Source organism: Castanea sativa, chromosome 11 (assembly GCF_040712315.1).
Source record: "Castanea sativa cultivar Marrone di Chiusa Pesio chromosome 11, ASM4071231v1".
Lineage (NCBI taxonomy): Eukaryota > Viridiplantae > Streptophyta > Magnoliopsida > Fagales > Fagaceae > Castanea > Castanea sativa.
Genome location: NC_134023.1, coordinates 55,021,656 through 55,033,358, shown reverse-complemented (window position 1 = coordinate 55,033,358; position 11,703 = coordinate 55,021,656).

Here is an 11,703-nt window from a genome sequence, read left to right as displayed (position 1 = left end):
CGGCCTAATTGTTGATAAGATAGGATTTAAAATGGCAAAGAGGGCTGTTTCTTGAAGCAAATAGGTTTCAGAGAGCATTTCTGGCAGCAGCACGTTTGATATTTCTATGGCTGTTTCAAGGGTTGTTTTGATTGATTTTGGTGGCTATGGGCTAGGGAAATTATATGGGATTTTAGGTTTTCAGTGGGTAAAGTGAAAGGGTATGCTTTGGGTATTGAAAAGAAAGAAGAAAAGAGAAGTTTGTGGCTGTTCAGGCTGTGTGAATAGTGATGTCAACTCTAGACTCCATAGCATATGATCTTCAAAACTGCATACTACTTGTCTCAATATGATGTTGCAGGTAAGGCCCACACAATCACACATATTAAATCTTGTAATCAACAAAACTACATAGTAGCATTAATCTTCCATGGCCGTGACAATAGATATGGCTCAGATTCTTTATTCTCCCAACTTTCACAATCTGTTTGGATACTTAACAATGCCAAACATAGATACTTGAACATTTTATACCCAAAAACAGTTTTCAAGAAAAATAAGAAAAGAGACGCGAATTAAACAGGTGTTACGAAGACTTTGAGTAGCTGGTTTTTTTTTTTTTTGCCCTCTTTGATAAGTGATGAAAATTTTATTTGAAAGAGAGCCACCAGAGAGGAACCTAAGTATATAGGAAATATAACGAGAAACTTGACAAGCTTTTGGTTTATCGTGGCCTGGTAAATATTTACTTTGAGCCTTACTCACAAGTGATCTTATATGATCCAAGAGTTCTATGGCTTTTTGTCTAAATGCGAAAGTGGTTTATGATAAGGATTTTGGTTTAACTCATAAAAAATATCAATCTTTACCGAATACATGCCCAGTATAAATAAATAACTAAATTGATTAGTCAACAATGCTACTCGAGCTCAAATGAGATGTTTAACAAACATATAATATGGTCAATTCAGTTTGATGCTAACATATTGACATCCCAAACATTTGTACCCACTAAATGCATCCAGGGAAACAAGAAATTCACCAACAGCCACAGACATCATAATGGTTTCATGAATTTTGAAGTTCAGTGGTTTATCAACACTATGTTGATTCATGCCTAAAGAGTTTGTAACTCAGCGAGAAAAAGTTATAAAATGACAATCAAACTCTCACAGAATTCTTATCCCAGTTTTCCAATCCTTTCCCAAAAGAGCTCAATGTTCATATTTCAGTTGTTTACCATATTACAAGTTTTTTTTTTTTTTGGATAGATGACCATATTACAAGCTTATTTAAATCTACATCATGAAAATGAAATGTAGCCCCTGAAAAGAAGATCGTTTTCTGATAAAACAATCTTTTATTTCAATCTAGATTAAATATTTGCTTAAGTAATGTAGTTTGCATAGAAGTGCTACTGCTAGCAGAGGGATTGGTGCAGAAGAGTTGTGAGAGAGAAAAAAACACATTTATCTCTGAACTCCTAAAGTCTGTTTTATAAGTTGAAGCTTTCCCCCTCACACTACTAAAATGAGAATTTTCTGGCCCAGGCCTACAGATGTAATGCCCATAGCTGTTACTGTTCAGAGCTATTATTTTCTTATGTCTTCTTACTAGAAGATTGCTTACATAGCAATTATTGATAGTTACCAATAAAAAGAAGAAAAGCATAAATAAATAAATCTAGATGAAGATAATCTACAACATGTATAATTTTTTGAGATATGATGAACAAAATACTGATACTTGTGTGTGATCTGTGGGGTATTGCCTTTTCTGTTTTTTGTCCAACTCCCTCTACTTCGGTCTAAGAATGTTCAGTGATTCACATTTATGGCCAACTTTTCCCATTTCTTGTATTCATCACTTGAATTAAGAAGCACAAGAAAACACTGAGCAATTTCCCTTTCCCCTAATAAGCAATCTCTAATTGATCCTGCAATTTGGAACAAGCAAACCTGAGTTCAAATTGTTTCAAGTGTTGGAAGTCTCAATAATCATCTCATGCATCTTAGATATGACACTGATGTATGCATGGGAGTTGCTCCATTTACATACCAGAGTGACTCTGACACACTTAGACAAGATATAGGACACATCCAAACCCATGGAAGAGCAAAATATAGCATGTAGAATCATACCTGTTAAAGTTAACTTGGAGCAGACCTCAGTGTCGAGAATTTTAGGAGGCAAAACACCTGGGGTGTCCAGCACATAAACATTGGGATGACTACCAATCTGAAATGAAAATGAACTTTCTTTTACGAAAAAATAAAAATAAAAAGGAAGAAGGAAGGAGCAGAATTCTAAAAAGCTAATTGATTCTCTAAGAAATATTCAAAACCAAAATAGATGGACTTCGAAAAAAAAAAAAAATTATTCCCCCCCCCCCCCCCCTCTTTTTATTTCTTGGCTTTCAACTGAAGTATCAAATGGAGTAAGCATAGATGAATGTTTTCTCATTTTTAGGGTTTAGGGTATGAAGGGATGCCATAATCTTTTCAACAGGAAGCCAAATTGAACATAATATTATGTCGGTGGTGTTGTATCAAGTATGCATATAGTTCTATGTGCCTATTATCCCACTTTTTTTTTGGGAGTGGGGGAAGGATATAAATTATTCAAAGAGCTGATGCTTGACTAAAAGAATTTAGTAGCACCCGCGCTATCCTGGTATGTACTTTATTTCTTGAAAAACTTCAAGGGCACGCAATGTTATAATTAACAATAAATACCTTCAAGCTGTTGATATTTTTGTCTCACCTAGATTTGGACTCACTGTTGCATGCTTCAACTTTCCTTTCTCTATGGACTATTCCAAAAATGAAGGGGAAAAGACCAGTAAATTTATAATAAACACTACAATTAAAAGAATAGAAGAAAGTCAATTATTATACATAGTATTGGCTTAAACCATTAAAAAAAATTTGAACTCAACAGGTGTTTAGATGGTTGAAATACCTGCAGCACTAATCCTTCCAATCCAATGCAAAGAGTTGGCAAGGGCTGACCTACCAACATTCGGAATCCCAATAAGCATTATCACTGCTGTATAATTGAAATCATTTGTCCTCTTCAATTCTCTGACTCGGGCTAGTAAAATATTCAGCAACTGTAAGTAGTGAAATTCCTTGAATTGGAGTAAATTTATATAAATAAAAACAAAGGCTTTATGAACAGAAACAGAATGAAAACAACAGATATGAAGATTAGGCCTATTAAATTGGTTTTTGACAAAAATTATCATAGTAATAGAAACACATTGTGATCACTAACACATCATTCTCAAGTGAAACAAGACAGAAGAAAGGCTAGATTAACTACAGCTAGATATCCAATGACAAACAATAGATTATTTTTTATTATTCTATATAATTCAAGTGGCAAACCTATTGATATTTGCCAATGAGTACTACCTCTAGTGGTACCTTCTCCTTTCATAACAATGCAGTAGAGGGTGGTTTATGGGTTCAAGACCCATGGGACGCGTGCGTAAATTATCGAACTAACTTAAATATATATAAAAAAATATATATGTTTTTGGAAAAATCAACACGGCAATAGGGACCCATTGTGATAATCAACGGAAGTAGTTCTCAAGTAAACAGAATAGAATTAATAATTGTTTTGATTGGGTTTAAATATCTAACTATAATGAAATCACATCATTAAGTTCCTCAAACACATTTCAATAAGAAATTAGACGTGCACATGCACACAAGCATACCCCTTTGAATGAATAGGTCAAAGATAATGATAAAAAAGTACTGACACAATGTTAGTACACATCGTCCAAACATTGATCCTTACATAATATTCAACTCATTTCATAAGCCGCAACAAAATGGATAAATACAAAAGACTATCTAAACACACAGTGGATTATGCCTAATGCTCCACAGATCTCTACACACCTGGGAAAAGAGAGGAAAATTATATTTACCTCCTTTATATTCTCTTTATTATGGGAATTGACTCCATAAGAGATGCAGTTTTGTTGCTTAAAATACCTCTTCCATCCCTATAAACCGAAAAAGAGGGGGAAAACGAAGAAGCAGTTACAAGATAACATTATTTGAAGACAAATATTATTTTGTCTATTCTGATAAAACACATGTATATAATCTAAAAGTTTGATGATCCAGAACGACTGAGTTTTCAAAGAGCATGTTCTACTTGTTATGAAATCATCAAAGGAACAAAAGAAGCCTAGGAAAATTCCAGATGATGATCACTAGTATATCAACATTCAAAAATGACTTTAGAGTTGGAATCATGAAAAAATTTCACTAGTGCTTAAAAATCACACTCACTGTACACAATTTCAGCTGAGATATCTTTTACAATCTTGAAATAGCAAATCAGTCAATACCAAGACTAACGTAGGCTGATATATCAAGCGCTTCTAAGGAAGTGGCTAGGGAGATTTGGAGTGGAATGGGACCATCTTTAGAGGAGAGTTACTGATGCAAATATGATTAAGGATGGTGAGGCTGGACAACAGAGCATATTAGGGGTGCACATGGGTTATCCTGTGGAAGGGTATACGTGGGGGATGGGATGACTCTAAATACTTAACAGTTTGAAATAAGAAATGGTTCTAGAGTGAGGTTTTAGACAAATATTTGGTGTGGTGATGGCTAAGGACTTGTTCCTAGACTTGTTTGCCTTGACAATAGAGAATGAGGCTTCAGTATCATCGTATCAAGAGGGAGGGGTAGTTGACATTAGAATCCACAATTCAGCTTTCTTTTATCAAGATTGAGAGATGGAAACAGTTGATTCTTTTTTTTGAGATTCTTTATGTTGATCTCTCCCTCCTTGTTTGGTCCTGATCGAGCTGTTTGAATACCAGAAAAGAAAGGAGTGTGAGGTTCAACTGTATTATAAAGCCCTTAGGAGTATTAAAGGCTTCTTTCCCCTGTAATGAGGAATCTATTGATCTTCTACTTCTCCATTGCTCTATGACTACAGGTATTTGGTCCGGAGTCCTCACTTTGTTTGGGTTAACTTGAGTGATGCCTAAATTAGTGTTTCGATTGGTGGAATGTTGAAAAGGAAACTTTCGGCGACATAGAGCAGCTAAGGTGTGGTGAGTCTTGCCTCTATGAGTCATGGGGAATCTATGGCTCGAGAGAAACAAGGAGGCCTTTGATGGAGTGGAGCGTCCTTCTTAGTAATCAATGAGTGAGTTCTGCAAACTTTGTTTGATTCGATGTCTTTTGTTGAATTTTTCAGTTCTTATTATTTGTTGTATTCTTTGAAGGAGATCAAACACATCCTTTTATGTGTCAATCTCTTTTCCTTTTCTAATTAAATTTTTACTTAAAAAAAAAAACCTTGATATAACAAATCGGTCAATACCAAGACCAACATAGGCTGATATGTCATGCGCGTAGTGGTTCAATATCAACCCATGCAGTGGATGAGAGTCTTTCTTTGTTAACTACAAATATGTCGGTCAAGTTTGGGATATCTTAATGCAAAAACAGGTTCATAGTTCATACTGGGGTTGAAGCATTTGAATTTAAAATAGTTATGGATTTCAAAGAATATTTCAGGCAGTATCACTAATTCCTTTCACATGAAAACTATCTGTCATTTTAGGGCCATATAGATATTATGACAAGTGCCGTAAGAGATATAGGTTCTGCTCAAAATATATTTGAACTTCCTCCATAAAGGACTGCAAGTTTCAGAACACTTTTGCTTCCCTGAAAAGGATTATCAAACACTTGGAAAACCCTTATTTAATTACTATAGAAACAAAGAAGTGAACATGGTGCGGACACAAGATACAAGCCCCCAATTATATGCATGTATGGGAGGAAGAGTAAAAAGAAGACGGCCCAACTTGTGGCCTTATGGATGGAGCCTGTTAGTTATTGGGCTTGAGATTAAGCAAGTCCAAGCATTTAATAATTGGGGATTCTTTATGCATTTTGTTGTTAGCTATTTAAACACTTTTTTCTGATTATCGTAAGACATCTTTTGAGAATTATTAAAAAAACGTGTGTTTTCTTTTACACTGGTGCCGACTCTAGTTTGCCCGGTGCTGACTCCAAGCAACCCTTAGGTGCTAACTCCTAGGGTTTATCTTCTGTTCTATTATTGGTTTTTTTTTTGTTCTATTGGAATACTGTGGTTGTCCTACGTCAGTTTTGGTATCAAAGCAGACTTCTGGTCCATACAACACAACCGTAAACAACCACTTCAAAGAAAAACCATCAACAAAGCAAGCCAACCATGACAGTACCTTTCAAGTTTTTCCCCCATGAGATCTCGAACAAGCCCAAACCAGCCCCTGCAATCCGTATCTACCCTCAAGCTCCAGATGAGTTTCTCATCCCCAAACCAACAGAGAAGCCAGCGATGCCTCCCAAGCCGATGACCACCATCTGTGCTCGCCTCTGATCACAAAACCCACAGCCCACAAAAAAAAAAAAAAAAAAAAAAAAAAAAAAAAAGAAGAAAGAAAAGAAAGGAGAAGAAGCAGAGACCCACGAAAGACCCAACCACCAACACCCCCAAAATCAACACCCACAGCCAAAGCCCAACAGCCACCAGCCGTCGCAAAATCCAACGCCTCACCCTCGACCACCGTCGCTGTGGACATCGATCACCGCCGATACCAAGGCCAAAACGAGTAGCCACCCACTCTGCCGATGACTCCGGCGACTCCAGCCGCTGCTTCCGCCGATGTTCCAGCCGATGACTCCGCCGTTTCGTTTTCTCTTGTTTTTGTTCTCTTTTAGTTCCTTTGTTTTTAGCAGTTTCTTTAACTCAGGTGTTTAGCAGACTTTTGTTTTAGCAACTTTTGTTTTAAACTTTAGTTCTTTTATTGTATTTCACAAAAAAAAAAAAAAAAGAAGTACTGTTGCTGTGATAACCCATTGCTTGTATTGGGCTTGAATTGTTCTCCACAGGTCCACTCAGCCTAAGTCAATTCACTCACTTGAGGAGCCAGACCGTGACTATCTAGTGCAATAAGCTGGCCACTGACTAGGGTACAATTCTTACTCTATTTTTTTTGGTGGATTCAATTTTGTCTCATTAAAAAATATTATCTTTATATTTTTTATGTGCATATCCCACCATAATCCATTGGCCTATCCATTTTGTGCTCAAATTAGTTGTTTTACTATTTGTGTTTTCTTTCAGTACCCACTCTAAAATTCCAAAAAAAAAAAAAGGACATAACCCAGTTTCTTTGAAATATCTAATTCTCATTATTAATTGTGGAGCTTAGTGGAATTTGACTTTTATTTGGGCTATCTCTCAATATTGTGAACACTGTCACTATTTGACTGCAATTTATTCCTTTGATTCATTGATCTAGTCTCTACATGCACTCTTGCTTGACCTTTAATTTTACATTGAGAATTGATTACTTGAATATTTGGGAATCTCAACTGCATTCATAAATATAGTGTTGCATGCATCTACGTAGTGGTCGCATCATATCAAACCCTGAACATCAATCCACTTCCGAGTCTATCAAACTCTTTAGAGCAAACCATAGGAGACCTAGCAAAAAGTGTCCATGATTTACTGATTAGGGTAGAGCGAATTGAAGCATCCCAAAGAAAGACCATTAACCATGAAGGAGATAACATGCTTAGGCAAAATAACCATGCTTACTTTAATAGGGCTCCAAACTTTGAACATGATTACTATAATCACAATGGCCCTAGGGATTATGATGATAGGATGTCTAAGGAAAAGATAGAAGCACCCACCTTTGATGGCTGCCTAAACCCATGGGTTTTTACTGATTGGTTACGTCAAATGGAGAAATTCTTTGACTATTACCATTGGGCTGAGAATCAAAAAGTGAGGTATGCCAGGATGAAGTTAATTGGGAGAGCCGACCTTTTCTGGGAGGACCTTGAGGAAACCCTTAGGCGTCAACGTGAGCCCCCCAAAACTGATTGGATTGAGATGAAGGATGCACTCTCGAGGAATTATCTTCCTCCAACTTATAGGAGCTCCCTCCTTGCGGAATGGGATCGCCTAAAAAAAGGCACTGCTCCTATGACCGAATACATAGAGAAATTCAAAGAATTCAAGAGGCGAATTCGAATAGTTAAGGAAGAGGTTGTCACATTCAACAGGTTCAAGAAAGGTTTAAATGCTAACCTACTAGGCGAGATTATCACCCGAGGAGTCACTACCTTAGGAGAAGCATATGACCTTGCCAGGAATTGTGAGTTAGCATCTAAATCTATCTTTTGGCGACGTTTTGAGCTCCTACCAACCTTCAACCTTTGGGTAGCAAATCTAGACTTGCCTTACCCCCTAAGGTCAACCCCAATAGCATCCCAATAGAAAAAGAGGACAAGGGAAAAGGTGTGATCAATGAGCCCTCAAGATTAGGCTCTCGCCTCCAATGCTTCAAATGCAATGGGGTTGGACATGTCGCAGCTAGATGTCCCTCTAGGACCCTAGTCATTCAAGAGGATGATGACAGGGTAGAAAATATTGAGGAGCTAGTGTATGATCCAAATGTTAAAGAAGTCCAAGATGTTAAGGTTGGATGGGAAGATGATCTTAGCTACCTCGCGTGCATTTGAGCCATCTCTCCCCAGGTTGATGATTCCAAGGTTGTTTTTGGTGTCCCTAGAGTGAATGTGGTAAGGTGTGCTTTGACAGAATAAAGAGACACTAATGATTGGCGAAGGAGTGCCATCTTCCAGACTTACACTAAGTGTGGAGACAAAACTTGCAAGGTTATTATAGATAGTAAGAGTTGCATTAATGCGGTGTCCTCTAACGTTGTTTCCCGCCTAGGCTTGAAGTTGATCCCACACCCTAACCCATATAAAGTTTCTTGGGTGGATACTTCCTCTATAGCCATAAAAGAAAGATGTGTTGTCCCACTTCAATTCCTCACCTACAAGGTTGAAATATGGTGTGACGTAATTCCTATGGATGTAGGGCATATTATCTTAGGTAGACCTTGGCTTTATGATTTGGATGTCACCCTTCATGGGCGATCCAATTCTTACTCATTTATGTTTGAAGGCAAGAAGATTGTGCTCAATCCTTTGAAACCCAAGCCAATCGACATGAGCAAGAAGCCAGAAGCACCAAAGGCGAAAGGTCTGAACATCATAAGCCCAAAGGCCATTTGAGTAGGTAGCAGTTCAAGAATCCATTGGGTTTGTCTCAGTTGCTAGGGAACTTTATGGAGAGACCCGTGAGGAGCAACCTAAAGAAGTAAGGTCCGTGCTCTAAGAATTTAAGGATGTTTTCCCTGAGGAACTCCCCGATCATTTACCGCCCATGCGTGACATACAACACACCATAGATTTTGTTCCTGGAGCGACCCTACCTAGCTTGCCTCACTATAGGATGAGCCCTGCAGAACATGCCGAGCTGCAAAGGCAAGTAGAAGAACTACTTGGGAAGGGTTTTGTTCGTGAAAGCATGAGTCCTTGTGCAATCCCTGCACTCTTAACTCCAAAGAAATATGGGACTTGAAGGATATGTGTTGATAGTCGTGCCATCAATAAGATCACTGTGAAGTATCGTTTTCCTATCCCTCAGTTGGATGACATGTTGGATATAATGGCTGGAGCAATGATCTTCTCCAAGATAGACTTGAAAAGTGGCTATCATCAAATTAGGGTTCGTCCTGGTGATGAATGGAAAACTGCCTTCAAGACGAAAGATGGTTTATATGAGTGGATGGTCATGCCTTTTGGATTGTCTAATGCTCCTAGTACCTTTATGAGAGTGATGACTCAAGTGCTCAAGCCTTTTATGGGGAAATTCTTGGTTGTGTACTTTGATGGCATCCTCATCTATAGTAAGTCTAGGAAGCAACACTTAGACCACTTAACTCAAGTTTGTACTACCCTTAGGAAGGAGAGTTTATATGGTAACCTCAAGAAGTGCTCTTTCTTTACCGATAAAGTTGTCTTCCTAGGGCTCATAGTATCCTCTGAGGGAGCTTCTGCCGATCCCTAAAAGGTTCAAGCAATTGTGGATTGGCCTGAGCCCAAAAATATCCATGAAATTCGAAGCTTTCATGGGATCACTTCCTTTTATCGCCGATTCATCAAAGGGTTTAGTAGCATTATGTCCCTCATCACTGACTGCATGAAACAAGGAGAGTTTATTTGGACAAAAGCTGCTACTAAGGCTTTCAATGAAGTAAAACAAAAGATGACTGAGGCACCTATCATGTGTCTCCCTGATTTTAATAAGCCTTTTGAAGTGGAATGTGATGCCTCAGGTTTTGGTATAAGGGGAGTATTTAGTCAAGAGCGCCACCTAGTGGCTTATTTTAGTGAGAAGTTGAATGATGCTAAGCAAAAGTACTCCACATATGACAAAGAATTTTATGCCATTGTTCGAGCTCTTTGGCATTGGTGCCATTACCTATTGTCTCGAGAGTTCATTATCTACTCTGATCATGAAGCTTTGCTCTATCTCCATTCCCAAAAGAAACTAAATTTTAGGCATGGTAGTTAGGTTGAATTTCTGCAATGGTACTACTTTGTGGTGAAACATAGGGCGGGAGTTGAGAATAAGGCTGTTGATGCACTAAGTCGAAGGGTATCTTTGCTATCAGTCATGAGTGTTAAGGTTACTGGGTTTGAATGACTCAAGGATGACTATGAGTCATGCCCAGATTTTGGGGAGCTCTACACTAGCCTAAGTAATGCCTCACGGCCAATCTTGGATGATTATACCTTTCACGATGGTTACTTGTTCAAAGCCAACAAGTTATGTATTCTTCGGTCGTCAGTGAGAGATTTCCTAGTTTGGGAGTTACATGCGAGAGGCCTTGTAGGTCATTTTGGTCAAGACAAAACAATTGAGGAAGTGGAACGTCAATTCTATTGGCCTGGTCTTAAGAGGGGCATTGCCAAGATAGTTGGTTAGTGTCGTACATGTCAACTAGCCAAACATTGCAAGCAAAACACTGGCCTGTACACGCCTCTACCTATGCCAAATCGCCCGTGGTAGGATGTGAGTATGGACTTCGTGCTAGGTTTGCCCCGTACCTTTAGGAAGCATGATTCTATCCTAGTAGTTGTTGATCGCTTCTCTAAGATGGCTCATTTCCTACCATGTTCTAAGACCTCTGATGCTTCCAAGATTGCAAAGCTCTACTTTGATGAGATTGTCAAGCTTTATGGTCTTCCCAAAACCATAGTGTCTGATAGGGATGTTTGCTTCATAAGTTATTTTTGGAAGACCTTGTGGCATTTAGTAGGCACCAAATTGAAATTTTCCACGGCATTTCATCCTCAAACTGATGGTCAAACTGAGGTGGTTAATCATAGTCTAGGCAACCTTCCTCGGTGTTTAATGGGTGAAGCCAATCGGAATTGGGATTCAATTCTTCCTATAGCTCAACTTGCATATAATAGCTCTGTCAATAGGTCTATAAGCGCTAGTCCTTTTGAGGTTATGCATGGATATACACTTAAGAAGCCCTTAGATCTTTTGCCCATGTCCCCACATGTTAGGATTTCTGAATCTGCTGAGGCATTTGCATGACATATTCATGATTTGCATAATGAGATTCGCAAAAAAATTCAGGTAAGTAATTCTCCATATAAAATTCATGTTGACACTCATCGACGTCATGCAGAGTTTCAGGTAGGGGATTATGTCATGATTCGGATCCGACCTGAACGGTTTCCCTCTAGGACCGTTAAGAAATTGCAGGCTCGTAGTGCCGGTCCATTCAAGGTATTGAAACGAATG